The 22,875-nt window shown below is 43.9% G+C and overlaps 1 protein-coding gene across 1 annotated transcript in view; it reads right to left on the bottom strand.

The window, feature by feature from the left end:
- WASF2 (WASP family member 2) overlaps positions 1-20,427 on the bottom strand; it is a 75,554-nt gene extending 55,127 nt beyond the window's left edge. Inside the window, exon 1 of the mRNA XM_078073590.1 lies at positions 20,237-20,427. The gene's annotated coding sequence lies outside the window, so the exon portion shown is untranslated. The remainder of the gene's footprint in view (positions 1-20,236) is intronic.
- Between the last annotated feature and the right edge of the window lie 2,448 nt (positions 20,428-22,875).

The raw sequence follows: 22,875 nt of genomic DNA, 5'->3' as shown, positions 1-22,875 counted from the left end.
CCTCACCCTGCTCATGCTCTCTTGCACTGTCTCCCTAATAAATAAAATCGTTAACAACAACAACAAAAATGGAACGCCTGGGTGGCTCAGTCGGTTAACTGTCTGCCTTTGGCTCAGGTCATGATCCCAGGGTCCTGGGATTGAGTCCCACATCGGGCTCCTTGCTCAGCAGGGAGCCTGCTTCTCCCTCTGCCTGCTTTGCCTGCCACTCTCCCTGCTTATGTTCGCGCTCTCTCTTTCTCTAACAAATAAATAAAATCTTAAAAAAAAAATTCTCTCTCTCTCCCTCTGCCCACCCCCCACTCATGCACTCTCTCTTAAAAAAAAAAAAAAAAGAACAGAATACTTAGGTATAAAATACAAACAGAATACTTTCAAATGCACTCATAATATACTGTTTGTCATTAGAATCAAGCTTTAAACAGGTGATTGAGGCCGTGTGACCAAACATTGCTTGAGGATTAGCCTAGAAATACACAAATATGTTGATATAAGTACCAAGTTTTTAGAAATTTATCTTTTTTGGGGTGCCTAGGTAGCTCAGTCAGTTGAGCACCTGACTTTGGCTCAAGTCATGATTGCAGGGTCCTAGGACTGAGCCTGACGTCAGGCTCCCTATTCAGCAGAGAGTCTGCTTGTCCCTCTGCCCCTCCCCCCACTCATGCTTACGCTCTCTCTTTCAAATAAATAAAATTTTTAAAAAAATTTCTTTTTCAGGGGCGCCTGGGTGGCTCAGTTGTTAAGCGTCTCCCTTCAGCTCAGGTCATGATCCCAGGGTCCTGGGATTGAGCCCCACATAGGGCTCCCTGCTCAGCGGGAAGCCTGCTTCTCCCTCTCCCACTCCCCCTGCTTGTGTTCCCTCTCTCGCTGTATCTCTGTCAAATAAATAAATAAAATCTAAAAAAAAAAAAAATTTCTTTTTCAGGGGTGCCTGGGTGGCTCAGATGGTTGAGCATCTGCCTTCGGCTCAGGTTATGATCCCAGGATCCTGGGACTGAGCCCCACGTCTGGCTCCTGGCTCGGCACGGAGCCTGCTTCTCCCTCTCCCTCTGCCTCTCTCCCTGCTCATGCTCTCTCTCTGTGTCTGTATCTCGAATGAATAAATAAAATCTTTTAAAAAAAAATTCTTTTTCAGGAATCCTGTTAAAATATTCAATATAAATATAGAGATACAGATTTGAGAATTACTCAGAACACCAAGAACTAAGAACGACAAAACAATGACTCCCACCCATTTAATGCTCACAAATCACCATACCTGAGGTAGTTCTGAGATTAAAAAAAGAAAATACGAATAAATTTAACAGAAGAAGGACAAGACTTGTATGCTAAAAACCACAAAACATAAAAAAAAATTTAAAGACTTAAATAAATGAACAGACATCCCATATTAATGTATTGGAAGATTTAATGTTAAGATGGCAATACCCCCCAAATTAATTTGCAGATTCAATGAATTCCTTATCAAAATCCCAGCTGGCTTTTTTTGCAGAAGTTGACAAGCTGGGCCTAAATTCAGGTGGAAGTGCAAAGGATTCAGCATAGTCAAAACAATATTGAAAAAGAAGACCAGGGATGCCTGGCTAGCTCGGTCAGTGGAGCACACAACTCTTGATCTCAGGGTTGTGAGTTAGAGCCCCATGTTGGGTGTAGAGACTACTTAAAAAAGTACAATCCAGGGTGCCTGGGTGGCTCAGTTGGTTAAGCATCCACCTCTTGATTTCAGCTGAGGTCATGATCTCAGGGTCCTGGGATCAAGCCCCATTTCCGGCTCTGCTCTGACCATGGAGCCTGGTTAAGATTCTCTCTCCCTCTCCCTCTGCCCTAACCACCCCCCCAAAATAAATAAGTATTTTTTTTTAACAAGGCTGGGCTTAAACTCATGACCCTGAGATCAAGACCTGAGCTGAAATCAAGAGTTGGATACTTAGGGGCGCCTGGGTGGCTCAGTCGTTGGGCATCTGCCTTCGGCTCAGGTCATGATCCCAGGGTCCTGGGATCAAGCCCCGCATCGGGCTCCCTGCTCGGCGGAAAGCCTGCTTCTCCCTCTCCCACTCCCCCTGCTTGTGTTCCCTCTCTCGCTGTCTCTCTGTCAAATAAATAAAATCTTAAAAAAAAAAAAAAAAAAGAGTTGGATACTTAACTGACTGAGCCACCCAGGTGCTCTGATCATGTCCTTTAAAGCACAAAAGTGGGGCGCCTGGGTGGCTCAGTCAGTTAAGCGGCTACCTTCGGCTCAGGTCATGATCCCAGGGTCCTGGGATCGAGCCCCGCATAGGGCTCCCTACTCAGCAGAGAGCCTGCTTCTCCCTTTCCCTCTGCCTGCCGCTCTGCCTACTTGTGCTATCTCTCTGTCAAATAAATAAATTTAAAAAAATCTTTAAAAAAAAAGCACAAAAGTTTTTAATTTTGATGAAGTACAATTTATCTATTTTTTCTTAGTTTGTGCTTTTAGGTGTCATATCTAAGAAACTACTGCCTAATCTAAGATTGTAAAGATTTACACCTATGTTTTCTTCTAAGATTTTTGTATTTTTAGACTTTATATTTAGGCCTTTGATCCATTTTGAGTTAATTTTTATGTATGGTGTTAGGTAGGGTTCCAACTTTATTCTTTTGCATGTGAGTATCCACCTGGGGCAGGGGGCAGGCAGTGGGGTAGGAGGAAGTTATTACAAAGGGGCAAGAGGAAACATTTAGGGGTGATGGATATGTTCATTTTCTTGACTATGGTGGTGGTTTCACTGGTACATACATAAGTCAAAACTTATTAATTTCACATTTTAAATAGTTGTACTTTATTGTATGTCAATATTTCTTTTTTTGTTTTTTTATTTTAAGTAGGCTCCACACCCAATGCAGGGCTTGAATTCACGACCCTGTGATTAAGAGTCACATGTTCTATGACTGAGCCAGCCAGGTGTCCCTTAATAACATTCCAATAAAGGTTATAAAAATAAAATAACAGCACCATTAACTCAAATATTTAAACTGCTGGAGTTCTATCAGCCAGACAGTAATTTTTTTTTTAAAGATTTCTTTTGCGGGGCGCCTGGGTGGCTCAGATGGTTAAGCGTCTGCCTTCAGCTCAGGACCCTGGGATCAAGCCCCACATCAGGCTCCCGGCTCAGCGGGGAGCCTGCTTCTCCCTCTCCCTCTGCCTCTCTCCCTGCTCATGTTCTCTCTCTGTATCTCGGTGTCTCAAATGAATAAATAATTAATAAATAAATAAATAAATAAATAAATAAATAAATATTTCTTTTGGGGCGCCTGGGTGGCTCAGATGGTTAAGCGTCTGCCTTCAGCTCAGGTCATGATCCCAGGGTCCTGGGATCAAGTCCCACATCGGGCTTCTGGCTCAGTGGGGAGCCTGCTTCTCCCTCTCCCTCTGCCTCTCTCCCTGCTCATGTTCCCTCTCTGTATCTCTGTGTCTCAAATGAATAAATAAAAAAGAAAAAAGAAAATTAAAAAATAAAGATTTCTTTTGGGGCACCTAGGTGGCTCAGTCATTAAGCGTCTGCCTTCGGCTCAAGTCACGATCCTGGGGTCCTGGGATCGAGCCCCACATCGGGCTCCCTGCTCAGCGGAAAGCCTGCTTCTTCCTCTCCCACTCCCCCTGCTTGTGTTCCCTCTCTCGCTGTGTCTCTCTCTGTCAAATAAATGGAAGGAAGGAAGGGAGGGAGGGAGGGAGGGAGGGAGGGAGGGAGGGAGGAAGGAAGGAAGGAAGGAAGGAAGGAAGGAAGGAAAGCCAGCCAGCTTGGGTGGCTCAGTGGGTTAAGTGTCTGCCTTTGGCTCAGGTCATGATCTCGGGGTCCTGGGATCAAGCCCCACACCGGGCTCCCTGCTCAGTGGGAAGCCTGCTTCTCCCTCTCCTGCTCCCCCGCTTGTCCTGTCAAATAAATGAGTAAAATCTTAAAAAAAAAAAAAAAAAAAAGATTTTTAAGTAATCTCTACACCCAACATGGGGCTTGAACTCACAACCCCAAGATCAAGAGTCATGCTCTACCAACTGAGCCAGCCAGCAGCCCCAATAATTTTATTGTTTATCTTTTATTTTATTTGTTTAAAGATTTTATTTACTTATTTGAGAGAGAGAGAAAGAGCAAGCACAAGAGGGGGGTGGGGGCAGAGGGAGAAGCAGACTCCCTGCTGAGCAGGGAGCCCATGTCTGGGCTCCATCCTAGGACCCTGATATTATGACCTGAACCAAAGGCAGATGCTTAACCAACTGAGCCACCCAGGCACCCCCATGTTTTATATTTTTAAGTAAACTCTACCCCCAACATGGAGCTCAAACTCAGGACCCCAAGATCAAGAATAGCATGCTCCAAAACAAAAACAAAAACAAAAAAGAGTACCATGCTCTGGCAGCTGGCTCAGTTGGTAGAGCATGCAACTCTTTATCTTCGGGTTGTGCGTTTGAGCCCCAGGTTGTGTGTAGAGATTACTTAATGAAATTAACAACAAAAAAACCCAACCAATTTTTTCCCCAGAGAATTCATTTAGAAACAGAAATAAGAGAGTTATGATATAGGCCCCTTTTATTTATTTTTTTTTAATTTTATTTATTTATTTGAGAGACAGAGAGGAGGAGAGCACAAGCAGGGGGAACAGCAGAGGGAGAGGGAGAAGCAGGCTCCCCGCAGAACAGGGAGCTGGATGTGGGGCTCCATCCCAGGACCCTGGGATCACGACCCGAGCCGAAGGCAGTCACTTAACCAACTAAGCCACCCAGGTGCCCTGATATAGGCCCCTTTTAGATAAAGATGTATAAACAAAGGGGTCCCCCAGGGATTGATGCTGAAACCTATCCCAAGTAACATTTTTAGAAATTATCTAGAAAAACTACCTAGTGAAATCTTCTCTGTTGGCAGATGACTCTATAGCAGTAGCTAGAAGTATGATGGTACAAAGTTGTGTTGAGAAATGTGGAAAATAGCTTCCATGTATATAAAAAGAAGGTAATGCAGTAATGGAAAAATAGTCCAAACTATAACTATCAGATGATGAGCTCTAAGCTACCTGTTACAATATAAGAAAAGGGTTTCAGAGTCCCTAGACTTATCCTGAATACAGCTACAAAACGCAACAAAATGCTGGCTGTTATTATGAAAGCTCTGGAAACACAGAACACATTATCCTGCCCTTGTACAAACCAAAGTGTATCTGTACCTAGAATAGAATGTGCAGTTGTGGTCATCACTGCAGAAAAAAGGTAAAATAGAGAAGGCCTATAAAGGTATCCAAAAAGACCAGAGGAGCTTCTGTATGCTTACAGATTTAAAAAAAAAATAATACACAGGGGGGCGCCTGGTTGGTTCAATCAGTTGGGCATCTGCCTTCGACTCAGGTCGTGATCCCAGGATCCTGGGATGGAGCCCCACATCGGGATCCTTGCCTCAGCAGGGAGCCTGCTTTTCCCTCTCCCTCTGCCTGCTGCTCCCTCTGCTTATGCTCTCTCTCTCTCTCTCTGTCAAATGAATAAATTTTTAAAAATCTTAAAAAAATAATAATAATAGGGGCGCCTGGGTGGCTCGGTCGTTAAGCGTCTGCCTTCGGCTCAGGTCATGATCCCAGGGTCCTGGGATCAAGCCCCGCATCGGGCTCCTTGCTCAGCGGGAAGCCTGCTTCTCCTTCTCCCACTCCCCCTGCTTGTGTTCCCTCTCTCGCTGTGTCTCTCTCTGTCAAATAAATAAATAAAAAATCTTAAAAAAAAAAAAAAATAATAATATATAGGGACACCAGGGTGGCTCAGTCAGTTAAGCGTCTGCCTTCAGCTCAGGTCATGATCCCAGGGTCCTGGGATCGAGTCCAGCATCAGGCTCCCTGCTCTGTGGGGAGCCTGCTTCTCCCTCTCCTTCTGCTGCTCCCCCTGCTTGTGCACACGCTCTCCCTGTCTCTGGCAAATAAAGAAATAAAATCTTTAAAAAAAAATTATAGGGCGCCTGGGTGGCTCAGTTGGTTAAGCGACTGCCTTCGGCTCGGGTCATGATCCTGGAGTCCCAGGATCGAGTCCCGCATCGGGCTCCCTGCTCAGCGGGGAGTCTGCTTCTCCCTCTCCCACTACCCCCTCTTGTGCTCTCTCTCTCTCATTCTCTCTCTCAAATAAATAAATAAAATCTTTTAAAAAAATAAATAAAAAATAAAAAAAATTATAGATAGATAGGACACTTTAATATACAACAAAGAAGATGTGAAATGGTAAACACAGATTCTGCATCAAACCTTAGAAATTATAAAGCAGTTAGAAGGGGCGCCTAGGTGGCTCAGCTGTTAAGCATCTGCCTTTGGCTCAGGTCATGATCCCAGGATCCTGGGATCGAGCCCCGTATCGGGCTCCCCGCTCAGCGGGAAGCCTGCTTCTCCCTCTCCCACTCCCCCTGCTTGTGTTCCCTCTTTCGCTGTGTCTCTCTCTGTCAAATAAATAAATAAAATCTTTTTAAAAAAGCAGTTAGAAGTATAAAGAAACAATAAAGTATATTATTTTTTAAGCCCAGATTTTAGACTCAGACAGGAGTTTTACGTCAAAAAAAAGGGGGGGGGGAGAAGGAAGGGAGGGAGGAAGGCTTTGAATTCTAGTACCAATAGGCTTAGCTGTGACCAAGGGCATGTTACTTAATTTCTTCAGGCCTCACTTTTCCCACCTGTAAATAACTAATTTGAAGGACACTGTGAGGAGGAATGTGCACACTGCCTGGCACATAGTATACACTTGCTACCAAGCAGCTACTGCTTTTATTAGGACCAATAAAAAGTAATAGTTTACTACCCAATCCAGCATATAAAGTAATAAAACTCATTACTCAGATGAGGTGTACAGAATATAAGAAAAAATAATGTATATAGTCTAGATAAATGCACAGGTAACATTTCCATAAGAAATTCCTAAGAGAAATTATGAATTTTGGGCAACACAGTCCTAAATTTTGAAGTTGACATTTTCATCCCTTTCCCACAAGCAGAATTCAGGGCTAGATAGATGATGTATCCAACCAAATATGCCATTTCCTAATTTACAACAACTGTTAACATTTATTGAGCACTGGACTAATGATAATGACGTCATTTAATTCTTCTAATACCCTTTGAGATATGCTCTGTATTTTACAGAAAAATTACACAGGTCTCCATTTTACATATGAGAAAACTGAGGTTGAGTCATTGCCCAAGATTACATACAGAGCCAGTAGGTGTAAAGAGGCTACATTTGAACTCAGATGGACTGACTCCAGAATCTACACTCATAACCACAGAACTATACTGTCTCCTACTACACAAGAAATGTTGGGTGTTGGATATTCAAGAATGAGGTGAATGATGAAAGACTGCACAGGAAGGAAATATTAAAAAATGATGCCCAGGGGTGCCTAGGTGGCTCACAGTTAGGTGTCTGCCTTCGGCTCAGGTCATGATCTCGGGGTCCTGGGATCGAGCCCCACATCGGGCTCCCTGTTCAGCGGGGAGTCAGCTTCCCCCTCTCCCTCTGCCCCTCCCCCTGGCTTGTTCTCTTTCTCTCTTGCTCTCTCTCAAATAAATAAAAATCTTTTTAAAAAATAAATAAACAGGGGCGTCTCGGTGGCTCAGTCCCTTTGGCTCAGGTCACGATCCTGGCGACCTGGGATCTAGCCCCGCATTGGGGCTCCCTGCTCAGTGGAGAGCCTCCCTCTCCTTCTTCTCCTCCTTGCTTGTGCGCGCTCTCTCTCAAATAAATAAATAAAATCTTAAATAAATAAAGATGCCCAATGAGGCCAACCCAGCCAAGATCACTGCCAGCTACTTAAATTTAGGATGGCCAAAAGCATGAATACTGAAACAACAAAAACTGATTAACGTGGATGTGACAAACGTAATGGAAGAAGGGAAACCTAAAAATCCCTAAACTATGGTCTCAGCTATGGTAAACAAAATGCAGAGAAAGAGGAAAATAAGTCAAAATGCTAACTGGTAGTGGGGCACCTGGGTGGCTCAGTCAGTTAAACGTCTGACTCTTGGTTTTGGCTCAGGTCATGATCTCAAGCTCCTGGGATCACGCAGCAAGGAGTCTGCTTCTCCCCCTCTCCCCCTCCCCCCCCACTCTCCTGTGCAAGCACACACTCTCTCTCTGTCAAATAAATAAATATTTTGAAAATAAATAAATAAATAAATAAATAAATAAATAAATAAATGCTAACTGGTAGGATCATGGATGATTCTTATTCTCTGCTTCATACTTTTTGAATTTGGCCAATTTAAAAAACAATTTTTACAAAGAGCACTCATTATTTTCGTAATCGGAAAAAGGCAGAAATAAAAATAAATCTGAGGTAACTTTCACTCTTTATTCACTTCCGATTGTGTAATTTGTTGCAATGAGCATGTATTACTTTTGTAATTTCAAAGAGATTTTAAAAACAAATAAATCTAATGTATTAGAAAAGGGAAGTAAATTACATGCAAATACCAAAGCAAAAAAAAAAGGATGTGATATAAGATTAAACAAATTAAAGGAGCTATAGTTTGTTGGAAAGAATTCTAGATACGCATCAAAAGACCTGGGTTCATACTGATACACACATCAATGTGGATGAATTCCAAAAATTTTATATAGAACAGGAGAATTCAGACACAAAAGAGTGCATATGGTAGGAGTCAAGAACAGGCAAAATTAATTTGTAAGGACAGAAATCAGAACAGTGGTTGCCTCTAAGACAGTGAGGACTGACTGGGTGTGTGAGGGAACACTGTAAGGTTATGGAAATGTTCTATCTCTTGACTGGGGTGTTGGCTACACGTTTGTTTACACTTGTCAAAACTCATCTGATTATATACTTGCATTTCTGTCCATTTCACAGTATGTAAACTGTACCATTAAAAAATCTGATTAGGGCACCTGGGTGGCTCAGCTGGCTAAGCGATTGCCTTGAGCTCAGGTCACGATCCCAGGGTCCTGGGATCAAGTCCCACATCAGGCTCCCCTGCTCTGCGGGAAGTCTGCATCTCCCTCTCCCTCTGCCTCTGCCTGCCACTCCCCCTGCATGTACTCTCTCTGTCAAATAAATAACAAAATATTTTTTAAAAAATTAAATTAAATTAAAAATCTGATTAAATTCAAAAAAAAGAAAAAAACCTCACTAAAAAAAATAAAGGACAGGGGCCCCTGGGTGGCTCAGTCAGTTAAGCATATGACTCTTATTTCAGCTCAGGTCATGATCTCAGAGTCGTGGGATCAAGCCCTGTTGGGGCTCTGTGCTCATTGTGGAGCCTGCTTCTCCCTCTGCCCCTCCCCCACTTTGTGTGCACTCTCTCTCTCAAATAAATAAATACAATCTTTCAGGGGTGCCTGGGTGGCTCAGTTGCTAAGCGTCTGCCTTCGGCTCAGGTCATGATCTCAGGGTCCTGGGATGGAACCCCGCATTGGGCTCCCTGCTCAGTGGGAGTTGGCTTCTCCCTCTCCCAGTCCCCCTAGTTGTGTTCCTGCTCTCTCTCTCTGTCAAATAAATAAATAAAATCTTTTAAAAAAATAAAAAAGGGGCGCCTGGGTGGCTCAGTCATTAAGCGTCTGCCTTCAGCTCAGGTCATGATCCCAGCGTCCTGGGATCGAGCCCCGCGTCAGGCTCCTTGCTCAGTGGGAAGCCTGCTTCCCCTCTCCCACTCCCGCTGCTTGTGTTCCCTCTCTCGCTGTGACTCTCCCTGTCAAATGAATAAATAAAAATCTTTTAAATAAATAAATAAATAAATAAATAAATAAATAAAATAAAATCCTTCAAAAAAATTAAAAATACAGACGCCTGGGTGGCTCAGTGGGTTCAACGTCTGCCTTTGGCTCAGGTCATGATCCTGGGGTCCTGGGACCAAGTCCCGCATGGGGCTCCCTGCTCAGCGGGGAGCCTGCTTCTCCCTCTGCCTGCCGCTCCCCCTACTTGTATGCTTTCCCTGCTTGTGTGCACTCTCTCTGACAAATAAATAAATAATAAATAAAAATAATTAACTAATTAAAAAAGTAAAAATAAAGGACAGTGGGCTGGGAGGATGAGCAAAATGGGTGAAGGGGAGTGAGAGGTACAGGCTTCTAGTTATGGAATGTACAAGTCATACAGATGAAAAAAAGAACAGAAGTCACAGGGATGAAAGGTACAACGTAGGTAATATAGTCAAAGGTATTACAATAGGCCTGTTATGATACTTGTAGTGAGCATTAAGTTATCAAATCATTACGTTGTACACTTGAAACTAATGTAATATTGTGTGTCAACTATACTTCAGATAGATGATAGATAGCTAGAGGCTGTAGAGTACAATGAAGGGGGAAAAAAGACAGTGTTCAACTCAAATCTGCAATTATTAGTTGAGTGACTCTAAGGAAGTTACTTAACCTCTCTGAGCTTGTTTACCTATAAAATGTAGCTACTAACATAATATAACTTATCTCAAGTGCTGGGGAGTGACTATAATGGCATATGCCAAAGCGGGAGCACTGTGGTTTGCGATTTTTCATTGCAAATGAATGCTAAAGAGTTTTAAAAGTAAAAAGGGGCAAAATTGTTCTTCTACTTTTCACAATTCCACAAATGACTTTGGTATCAGGAATACTATTCTTTAAAGACTATCAATATTCTACAAAAGGAAATTTAGAGTTCCCAATTGTGAATGGCAAGGAACATCAATGGGCATGGCCTAAGACCTCCTTCTACACAGTTAAACACAATTTCTCAAGATATGATTTAAGAGAAAGTTTTTTAGGGGTACCTGGGTGGCTCAGTTGGTTAAGTGTCTGCCTTTGGCTCAGGTCATGATTCCAGAGTCCTGGGATCAAGTCCTGCATCGGGCTCCTCAGCGGGGAGTCTGCTTCTCCCTCTGCCCCTCCTCCCGCTTGTGCTCACTCTCTCTCTCAAAAATAAATAAATAAAAAAAATTTTTTTAAAAAGAGAAAGTTTTTAATTTTTTATTTATTTTTAAAGATTTTATTTATTTATCTGACAGAGAAGAGCACAAGCAGGGGGAATGGCAGGCAGAGGGAGAGAGAAGCAGGCTCCCCAATGAGCAGGGAGCCCCATGTGGGACTCGATCCCAGGACCCCAGGATCATGACCCGAGCCGAAGGCAGTTGCTTAACCAACTGAGCCACCCAGGAGCCCAAGAGAAAGCTTTTTAGACTGCTTTTTAGTACTCAGGGGAGAAGAAGGTCTCACTTTTGAATACTTGAGAGTAAAAGAATTGTTATTTTACTATGTCAATTACATAATTTAAGTATCACTGTAAGCCACATCATATGTATGTGTTTATATATGTATGTGTGCATATACACACACATATTCACTCAAATTGGAACTAAGCTGAACCACTGCTTCTTTTCAAAAGGGCTTCTATATTCTAAAAATAAGAAACATACTTCTATTCAACTGGAATTAATCTTACAACTAAGAGAGTATGCCTCAGACTCCCATATTTTACCAGAAAAGAAAAACAGCTTGAAAAGTAATATTACAGGCAAAGTTTAATAGCCTCTCCCATCAATCTCAAATTATTTTTCTTTATTGGTGTGTAGAAATCATGAAGAGCAAATTTTTCTGAGATATTTCTATATCTGAACATTATTTCCTCTGCAAGCATTCAACAATTCTTGTTTCTATTCTTCTCTTTTCTAATTCAATTCTGTTTGGTTTCTAAGTTAAGAAGTGTGTTTCATTTGCATAAATGGTAACTATTCTGAGATACCATTCATAACTATACATTTGAATTCTCCAGAGTACCATTCACAACTTCAAATGGAACAGGAAAAAATGCACTCAACATCACTTTAATGGTGACTAAGACATGAATGATTATAATGTTATATTGTAGAGGATTGGTCAAAGGAGAGTGAAGTCCCCAAATGTTACTACTAACTTGTAATCACTTTATGAATGCCCCAAGGGACCAAGAACCATTGCCTTGACCAATCTACCTATGACAAAAAAATACTGAGCTCAGAAAAACATGCCCATTAGCTTAACATAATTTTTTTAGAGTTATAAAGTATCTATGTAGGGCCACCAAAAATTATCGAAGAAGAATCCTGACAAGTCCTGGCAAGTCTTCTATAAAACCAATGCTGATTTTTCTCTAGGTGTTAAACTTTTCAGCTGTGAGCTTTTCTGAGAAAATCTTTTATGCAAGGTAGTAATAGTCTAGTTCTTTACTCCACTAATCAGCAGTAGAAACTAAATTTACATAGATCTGTATAAATAATTCAGCTATCTATCTGTACTGCTCTAATATATTTATAATTTTTTATTAAGATTTTATTTATTTATTTGACAGAAAGAGGGAGACATCGAGAGGGAACACAAGCAGAGGGAGTGGGAGAGGGAGATTCCCACTGAGCAGGGAGCCCGATACGGGGCTCGATCCCAGAACCCTGGGATCACAACCCGAGCCGAAGGCAGACGCTTAACAACTAAGCCACCCATGCTCCCCTGCTCTAACATATTTAAACCAAATAAAATAAAATTTAAACAGAAAATGAAAATAATGGGGCTAGGGCGCCTGGGTGGCTCAGTCGTTAAGCGTCTGCCTTCGGCTCAGGTCATGATCCCTGGGTCCTGGGATCGAGTCCCACATTGGGCTTCCTGCTCAGCGGGAAGCCTGCTTCTCCCTCTCCCACTCCCCCTGCTTGTGTTCCCTCTCTCGCTGTCTCTCTCTCTCTGTTGAAAATAAAATCTTTAAAAAAATAAATAAGTAAAAAAAAAATAATGGGGCTATTTTAAGGCTGTCACTTCCTGGTTTCCCTCATTTTTCTTTTTTTTTTTTAAGATTTTATTTATTTATTTGAGAGAGAGTGAGTGAGCTACCTAGGTGCCTCTAAAGATTTTATTTATTTGTTTGTCAGAGAGAAAGAGAGATAGAGAGAGCACAAGCAGGAGGAGCAGCAGGCAAAGGGAGAAGCAGGCTTCCGCTGAGCAAGGAGCCCCATGAGGATGCTGGACTCAATCCCAGGACCCTGGGATCACGACCTGAGCCAAAGGCAGACGCTTAACTGACTGAGCCACCCAGGCATACCCTCATTTTTCTTTCTTATCCAAAAGTCATAAACAAGAGATTGTATAACTAGAAGAAGGAATAAAAGGAGAGTGCATACCTAAGAACAACTACATTTACTTCCCTCTATGATTCCACCACCCCTATCCTCCATATAGTTCTCAACAGGGGGAAACCGTGCCCCTGGGAGATGTTTCACAGTATCTGGAGACATTTTTGGTTGTCAGAGCTACTGAGAAGAGGGTACTAATAGGTAGTGAGTAAAGAGCAGAGACACTGCTAAACATCCCACAACGCACAAGACAGCCCTCCATAATAACAGATTATCCCACCAAAATGTCAATAGTGTCAAGGTTGGGAAACCCTTCCCCAAGGCCTAAGAAAGACCTACCTCTCAGAAGACCCTCAATAAATGTTTGCTGATCTGAACTGTAAAGACCATGAACTGGAAGAAAAGCAAAACCTACAAGAATGAAGTAGAAGACAGAGGTCATGGTTTAAGCATTATTAGCATCTACTAAGCCTTTATCGTGTGTTGAGCACCAGTCAAAACAAAAATGAACAATTCAGTTCTGCTCGTAAGGGGCTCATGGTCAGGCAGGGAGAAGAATTTTGCAATTTGTCTAACATCAGATTTGACAATCTGATAAATATTTTAACAAAGGAGAAAACAGGGGCGCCTGGGTGGCTCAGTCGGTTAAGTGTCTGCCTTTGACTCAGGTCATGATCCAGGATCCTGGGACCAAGCCCGGAGGGAGTCGGAGTCGGGCTCCCTGCTCAGTGGGGAGTCTGCTTCTCCCTCTCGCCCCCCCCCCCCCGCTCAAGCTCGGTCTCTCAAATAAATAAAATCTTAAAAAAAAAAAAAAGAGAGAGAGAGAGAGAGAAAACATACAAAGGAGTCACTCAATTTTTCCTGGGAAGGCTTCATGGAAGAGATGACATCTTAGCTCAGTTCAGAAGAGTAGGAAGTGTCTTATTTCATAGCTTATAAGCCTCTTTCCAAAACAAAGAACCATTCATTTCTTCAGTCAACAAAAAGTTACAGAACACCGGGGCGCCTGGGTGGCTCAGTCGTTAAGCGTCTGCCTTCGGCTCAGGTCATGATCCCAGTATCCTGGGATCGAGCCCCGCATTGGGCTCCCTGCTCTGCGGGAAGCCTGCTTCTCCCTCTCCCCTCCCCCTGCTCGTGTTCCCTCTCTCACTCTGTCTCTCTCTGTCAAATAAATAAATAAAATCTTAAAAAAGAAAAAGTTACAGAACACCAATTATGTTCCATACATTGTGTTGTGTGTTGGAGACCCAGTCAAACTAAACCTTCCATTTTATCCCTTGGCATCAACCGGTGCCCAGCAGCCCCCCTCTCTCACCCAAATATCAAACAATTATTGCATTTTGTACCTATTCCCAATTTAGCAACTGTCACCCTAATCAGTCTTACTAAGTAAAACCACTACCCCAGAAATAAAACTTTCAGTTGCCTGTAGACACAGACTCTGTCTAATCCTGCCTAAGTCACAAAATCATGGCAGAGTAACTAACTAGCAATGAACTGCCTATGGGTCCAGATCTGCCAACTGTGTCGGTATCTGGGAAAGCCCTTTTGCTGGGGGCGCTTGGGTAGCTCAGTTGGTTAAATATCCGACTACTGATTTCGACTCAGGTCATGATATCAGGGTTGTGAGATCAAGCCCTGCACTGGGCTCTCCACTGGGCATGGAGCCTGCTTAAGATTCTCTCTCTCTCCCTCTGCCCCTTCCCGCCCCCACCATCTCTTAAAAAAAAAAAAAAGAAAGAAAAAAAGAAAAAAGCTATTTACTTTATGAAAAACTCTGGGTCCTCTTCCACCCTACCCAACGCATGCCAGGACCAGCAGCAAAGTAACCAACATATAGGGGCACCTGGGTGGTTCAGTTGGTTAAAGCGTCTGACTCTCGGTTTTGGCTCAGGTCACGAACTCAGGGCTGTGGGATCAAGCCCTGTGTGCCAGGCTCCACGCTCAGTGTGGGGTCTGCTTGTTTCTCTCCCTCTGCTCCTTCCCCTCCCCCCACTCTCTCTCTCTCTAAAATAATAAAATCTAAAAAGAAAAAAGTAACCAACATATATTTATTGAGCACCTACAATATGCTTATGTCTATGGTTCTCAACCCGAGCTGTGTACTGACATCAGAGCTCCCAACCCAGATATGAATTTTTTTTTTAATTTTATTTATTTCTTTGACAGAGAGAGACACAGCGAGAGAGGGAACACAAGCAGGGGGAGCGGGAGAGGGAGAAGCAGGCTTCCCGCAGAGCTGGGAGCCCGATGAGGGGCTCGATCCCAGGCCCCTGGGATCATGACCTGAGCCGAAGGCAGACGCTTAACGACTGAGCCACCAAGGCGCCCCCAGATATGAATATGTCTTAATGGTAAATTCTAATGCAAGACAAGTTTGATGCATTACAGAATACAAAAGAAGTACAAGACACAGTTCCTGTCTTGAAGAGCTTATCCACAGTCACAACAGAGTACCTTGGAAAAGGATGTTAGTCCACCAATTGTAGTTCTTTTGCAATTCTATCAGTGCTTATAAAATAGAAGAAACTGGGGTAGTCTGGATAAAAATTGCTCCTATTGCCTAGTCCAGTCATACACCAAATCCACCTGCAACTCCTGATATGCTGTTCTATACCCTTTCTATCTCCCAGACAGTAAAAGTACCATTCGCAGGAACTATGGAGACACCCCAAGTAGGAGGATGAATTTGAGGCCCACAAATCAGGAGGCTACAGGGTATCCTGAAGGCCAGAATCTCTCAAATTCATGCTGTCATGAGGCTTCTTTTTTTTTAAAAGATTTTTATTTACTTATTTGTCAGAGAGAGAGAGTGAGCGAGCACAAGCAGAGGGAGGGGCAGAGGGAGAAGCAGGCTCCCCCGAGCAAGGAGCCCAATGTGGGACTCGATCCCAGGACCCTGGGATCATGACCCAAGCCGAAGGCAGACGCTCAACCGAGGTTTCCCATGGGGCCTCTTTTAAAGAGAAGAAATAATTCTTTCACCTCCAACACCACCAATCTACCTCACTATAGCTGAACTGCCCAAGAAGAGTAAAGAATAGAGTTTTTTTAAATTTACTCCTAGAGGACCTGGCCATTTAAAGAAATCACCCAAATTCATAAGGCTGGTAAATTCAAATTTCTCATATAGCATACACTTAAAATAAAAATACTCTAAATTAAATATATTTTATTAAACTCCTTACCAAGATATTCAAACTGTGGAAGCTTCAAAAATTAAAAATAAAAAATATTGTTAAGTAAACTCTACCCCCAAAGTGGGGCTTGAACTCACACTCTCAAGATCAAGCATCACATGCTCTACTGACTGAGCCAGCTAGGCATCCCAAAATTAAAAACTTTTCAGTCGGTAGAGGATGCAACTCTTGATCTTGGGGTTGTGAATTCAAGCCCCACACTGGGCACAGAGCTTACTTTAAAAAATAAAATAGAATAAAACATTATTTTTTCAACCTAAATCCTACCCAGCAGTGATGACCTCATACTAAAGACCACCCTGAAGAGAGAATGAGCTTTAAATTCTGCAAACATAAATCTACAGATCCTCACCTGATTAGTCTTTCTCTGAATTATACAGAAAAAGGTATAATTCTCTCTCTTTTTTTTTTAAAGATTTTATTTACTTATTTGACAGAGAGAGACAGAGAGAGAGAGAGAGAACACAAGCAGGGGGAGTGGGAGAGGGAGAAGCAGGCTTCCCGCCGAGCAGGGAGCCGATGCGGGGCTCAATCCCAGGACCCGGGGATCATGACACGAGCCGAAGGCAGAGGCTTAACGACTGAGCCACCCAGGCGCCCCAAAGGTATAATTCTCTTAATTGTTACACAAAAACCGGTGAGCACAAGACCCTATAAATTACTTTTTTAAAAAGAGGTGTAGGGAAAAAAAATAATAAAAATAAATTAAAATTAAAATTAAAAAGAAGGGTAGGGTGCCATTCAAAGATCTAAAAAAGGGAACAAGGAGGGTATTAAAAGGTAAATTTGAGGGGCGCCTGGGTGGCTCAGTTGTTAGGTGTCTGCCTTCGGCTCAGGTCATGATCCCAGGGTTCTGGGATGGAGCCCCGCATCGGGCTTCCTGTTCAGCGGGAAGCCTGCTTCTCCCTCTCCCCTTACTTGTGTTCCCTCTCTCTGTGAAATAAATAAATAAAATCTTTAAAAAAAAAAAAAAAAAGTAAATTTGGGTACTTAAGGAAAAATGTACATTGGCACGTATTAATTATAATAAGACAATTACATGAAAGAAACACATGAACAAAAACTGTCTTCCATGTACTACTGTTTTTAGGACCCACAGCTTTGAAATTAGTTTGGCTTACAATATTTTTCCTTGTAATTGTCCTTGTCATCATATAACTTTTATCCAAACTTATATGGACCCATATAAGTTTTACCCATTTATCCACAATCCCTTAACTTCAATTCCAAAATCTAAAAGGATGTAAAAATAAGTTTTTCATTATTCATTTGGTAGCAAAACCCAACATGAAATGACATGAGGCTATTTATAGTATTTATTTATACCAGTTGGAATGAACATTTACTACAGAAATGGTAATGTGTTTGATTACAAGGTGCTGCCCCTCACCTCTCTGGGATGTTACGTAACACACAGTACATGTACCATATTCCTTTTCTAAAATCCCAAAAGTTCTATATTCAAAAAACATCTGGTCCCAAGAACTGGGGTGTGGTTGTTTGTTTTTTTTTTTTGGCCCCAAGGTACTATGGACTGGTATGCTAATTAAGTCTGTCTTATACAGAAAATATAACTAATATAGAGAATGAAGGTAGATCTTCAGATAAAATAAATTCAATGCCTTAACAACTATTCACACATACACAATCCTGTAAAACGCAGCATTAAAAAGACTTTTAACAAATGTCAAAACTCAAACACACCATCATGTGTTTTTTCAAGTGACGGCGGTATCTGCATCATCCAGTATCTAGATCAATTCTTCTTAGGTTGAAATTCACTAATTTAAATCACAGTTAAGACAGGCCAAAGACTGCAACTGGCAATTAAGTTGAGAAAAAGAATCATCCACTGGTAAACAACAAACTCAGTAAAATGTTCTGACTTTTAAGAAATTTATCTCAGAGGGTTGCATATCTAAAATTATCATTCTAGGGACGCCTGGGTGGCTCAGTCGGTTAAGCCTCTGCCTTTGGCTCAGGTCATGATCTCAGGGTCCTGGAGTGGAGTCCCGAGTCCTGAATCAGGCTCCTTGCTCAGCAGGGAGCCTGCTGCTCCCTCTGCTTGTGCTCTATCTTAAATAAATAAATAAAAATTAAAAATAAATAAAAAATAAAGGTATCATTCTAGAATACAATTTCTCAACTTTGAACAAATTACAATTGACTTTTTCTGTGAAAGCAGGGCCTCGGACAGGGACAGCAACAGGAACAGCTCTTAAAGATAGCTGACCTGGAAGAAGAGTTTCACAGTTCTTTCCTTCCTTCCTCCTTCAGTTGCTGCTTTTCTGGTTTTAGAATTTCAAACAAAGAAATACATATTGGCTCCACTGCTAAGAAACGCCCTCTTTCTCAGCAACTTCCTCTTCCAATTTTCTTCTCTACCATTGACATATGAGAACAATACACTGCCGGTCCTACCATTTTGATTAACCAAAAGCTGAGGCTTGGAAAAATTAAGGGCTACAATTTATCGTATCCAACTACTAGTCTCTGACTCCAGGTCCACAATCTTCACTCATCTACAAGTCAGATAACAGGGAACACAAAGAAAGGAAGGAACATTACACTTCATCAGAGGCAGGATACTGAAACTTTCGTTCCAGGAATCCAAAGAAATTTGAACAAGTGGGAAATTTCTCTCGTCCCAAGAAAATTTAGCCTTCTTAGGGAGGAGAAAAGGTAACTGGCCTGGCACCTCCGAACTAAGAGTCAAGTCTATACACCAACAGTTGGTGAACTTCTACAAGTCACCCAGTCAGGATTCAAACTTAGTTCTTTGAGGTTCCGACATACTTCAAAGTAACTTTTACAATTTACAAATGGTCCTTTCCAAGTCACAGACTGAAGAAAGGGAATGCACTTATAATTAGCCATCCAGAGATCAAGGTCCAGCCTGTCTCCATGCCAGAGGTCAATTCAAGTGTCTGGGACCAGACCCCTCCCCCCGTTTGTGACAAAGCAAACTTCTTTTAAGTGGACAATGACTTCCCCCTTGTCTGGTGATTCTCAAAGGAAACCACGTTATGGTTGATAAGCGCTGTACCTCACCGTGTGACCTTGGACAAGTTACTTAATTTCTCTGAAACTCAGTTTCCTTATGTGTAAATTCTCAACAGCGGCTGTGAAAATTAAGTAAAAACATAAGCCTAAACAAGGGCTGGCACACAGTAGGAGCACCATAAATGCTCCCCCTCCTACTCCTAACCCTCCTGAATTCTTTCGGGCCTAAATTTCAATCACTGCCCCAAGAGGTTCCAAGGATGCTTTCCTCTCCTCTGATGCTATGGAGCACCAGTGTATAAAACTTTGCCATCTCAGAGGCTCTAGGATCCTGGAGGACCGAGACACCTGGGATCCATCCAGCCTTCATCCAAGAGCCCCTTTAGCCAAGTCACCTCCTTACCCTGCAGAACCATCCTGTACATATACATACATACATACATACATACACACAGACGTACGTGCACACAGTCCTCTCCGCCACTCAACTTAGCAGGCCAGGGATCTCAAAGAGCACCACAATTCCTTCATGGCCCAGAGATGGAAACTGAAGCTCCGCCTGGAGAAGAACCTGCCCAAGATCTCCAAGAATATCTGAGATCCAACTCATGTACAACTGCCTGCAAAGCCTCCGTTTTACAAATAGGGAAACTGAGGCCCAGAGAGGGAAGTGACTTGCCCAAGGTCACACAGCGAGTGAGTGGCAGCGCCAGGTCAGGTTGGGGGCACTTTCGCAGCCTCACAGATTCGCCGGCCCCTCCAAGTCTCCGAGGGGATCTCCAGGACACCTCCTCCCTGGGGAGGGGAGTGTAGAGTTCTAGGCCACCCCGCGCTGACCGCTCGACCGGGCACTCCCCATCCGCGGCAGGAGGCGCGCCACCCACTCCCCCGGGACCCCGCGAGGCTCGGGGCAGGGGGTGGGGGGTGGCGGCGCGGCCGGGCCGGCGCCTCACGGTGGGGCCCGCCCGCGGGGACTTGTTGCTCACCTGGTCTCGCGCGGTCGCCCTCAGCGACAGATGGGCCGGCCAGCCGCCCTTCCCCGCACGGGGTCTGTTCCCGCGGGCCGCCTCCGGGGATGCCACACAGCCAGACCCCCCTCAGCGCGCTACGCCCCCAGCCGCGTTCACCCGGCCCGCGTCCGCCATTACGCGATTCCCCTCCCTGGGACGCAGCCACACCCCGCCAACGACCCTGATTGGCTCTCTGCCCCACCCTCCTGGGGCTTTCGGGCATCCCATTGGCCTGAGTGGAGTGCCAGTTAAATAGCTACGCAAAAGGCGTACTCAAGGATACCGACTGGGGAGCTCCACCCGAGCTACTTCCGCAATCGGAGTAAACAGCGGGAGGGCAAACCAAGTGAAGTGGGGGTGGAGATTAAACTGAGTCAACTCCTAAATTCAAGGTAGGAAAATCCCACCTAAGAAAGTGTAAAACCTCGTACAAAGTGTATTGAAAGATGGATTCTTCTTGTTAGAGTTCAAAGAACCAGGATTTTTGGTGGAAGGAAGGGGCCAAAACCATGAACTTTCTATGGACACCCCTCAAGTTGCAGATAGTTTTGCCTCTCCTCTCTAGGTCTCGGGCCCGACCGAAAGTAGGGTGGGGAGAGTGAGTCATAGGCTCCAGTGAGCCGCTGAATGGGTCTTCCGGGGCGAGGTCTGGGGTCCTGGGACTGGGAGCTGGTTCTGACAGGCAAGGGTCGGGTGAGCCGAGACCGTGGTCAGCCGCCGCCTCACTCTGCGACCTCAGACGACTTCCTGAACTTATCTGGGTCTCAGTTTTGTCCTTCTGCAAAATAGGAGCAGTCATGTCTGCCTCATGTCCGGGCGCGTTTGTTGAGGCTGCGCGCCTGAGTTGGGTATATGTGCGTCTTGTTGATTATAAAAGGCTGCAGCTGGATACCATATGACAGATTCACAAGTTAGCGAAAAATCTCTCATTTAGTTCTCTAGATCAACTCTGTAAGGCGGATATTGTCCTCGTTTTGCAGGAGAGAAAATGGAAAACTCCAGGACTTACCCTGGGTCACCCAGGGAATTTGAAACAACCCTAGGACTCAAACTTGTACCTTTTGTCTTCCATTTCTGTATTTCTCCTTCCAGGCCTGGAGTCCCCTGAGAAAGACGTTCCTCCACCAACCCTTTAGCATTCCAGGGAGTGTCTCGAGAGTGCCAGGCCAGTTCCCCTCCTTCTGGTCACCATAGGCCCCAGATGTTTCTAGGGCCCTAGGAATCAGGAGGTGAGTAGAGGATGACAGGTGGTCAGCAACCCAGACAGAATCCCAAACAAGGACAGAGAGGGGCAGTGACACCATTGTGGGCCCTCAGCAGGGCAGCCTCCATGCCAAGACTTAAATCCAGGTCTGTCTGCTCTCAGAACAGGGCTCTTTTCATTGCAGGATTGTTTTTCCCAGAAGGGCTGCCTTGGCTGTAATTCCTAGTCCTTTTCCTTCTCTGGAAAGGAAGGAGGCCAAGATGGGAGTGGGAGGCGGAGCAGCCGAAGACTTTAGAAGGGCAGAGACCACCAAGTGCGTGGTGCTGAAAGAGCCTCAGTGCTGGCTGAGTCCGTGACCTCCAGGCTCAAACTGGGACGTGTGGTCTGACAACCAGTGACTATTTAAATCGTGACTGTGGCCATTGGGTGCTGGGAGGCAGCAGGTGCTGTGCAGAAGTCAGTGGCTTTGGGTCAGCCTGACCTGAAATTGAATCCAAGCTCCACCACTTTCTAGCTCTCTGAGCCTCACCTATGTCTTCTCTAAAATGGGGACAGGGGTGCCTGGGTGGCTCAGTCATTAAGCGTCTGCCTTCAGCTCAGGTCATGATCCCAGGGTCCTGGGATCAAGCTCCCATCCAGCTCCTTGCTCAGCGGGGAGCCTGCTTCTCCCTCTCCCTCTGCCTGAGGCTCCCCCTGCTTGTGCTCTCTCTCTCTGTCAAACAAATAAAATCTTAAGATATATATACATCCACATCAGTGCTAAAAATATATATGTCCACATCACTGCTAAAAAAATAAAAATTAAAAATAGGAGCACCTGTGTGGCTCAGTCGTTAAGCGTCTGCCTTCAGCTCAGGTCATGATCCCAGGGTCCTGGGATCGAGCCCCGCATCAGGCTCCCTGCTCAGTGGGAAGCCTGCTTCTCCCTCTCCCACTCCCTCTGCTTGTGTCCCCTCTCTCTCTGTGTCTCTGTGAAATAAATAAATAAATAAATAAAATCTTTTAAAAAAAATTAAAAATAAAATGGGGACAACAGGGCAGTTGGGAGGATTCAATGAGTTAACTGAGGAATTAATGAGTCATGTGTGTAAAGTACCTGGTAGCTATCTATTCATTCATGGATTCATCTATTCAATAAAAAATTAAGCACCAGGGCGCCTGGCTGGCTCAGTCAGTAGAACATACGACTCGATCTCAGAGTCAGTGAGTTCAAGACCCATGTTGGGTGTAGGGTTTACTTAAAAAAAAAAAAAAAATTAAGCACCGACTATGGATAGGCAGCCTGCCAGTGGTGCAGTACAATGGTGGGCAAAACAGACCCTCATGGAGCTTAGAGTTTAGCGAGGAAGTAAGTCATAAAACAAATAACCAGACAAAATAGAGTTAGAAACTATGATAGTGAACAAGAAGG

The sequence above is a fragment of the Halichoerus grypus genome, chromosome 5 (genome assembly GCF_964656455.1).
Source record: "Halichoerus grypus chromosome 5, mHalGry1.hap1.1, whole genome shotgun sequence".
NCBI classification, from domain to species: domain Eukaryota; kingdom Metazoa; phylum Chordata; class Mammalia; order Carnivora; family Phocidae; genus Halichoerus; species Halichoerus grypus.
The sequence above is the reverse complement of the archived record's forward strand: the minus strand, read 5'-3'. Positions and strand labels throughout refer to the sequence as shown.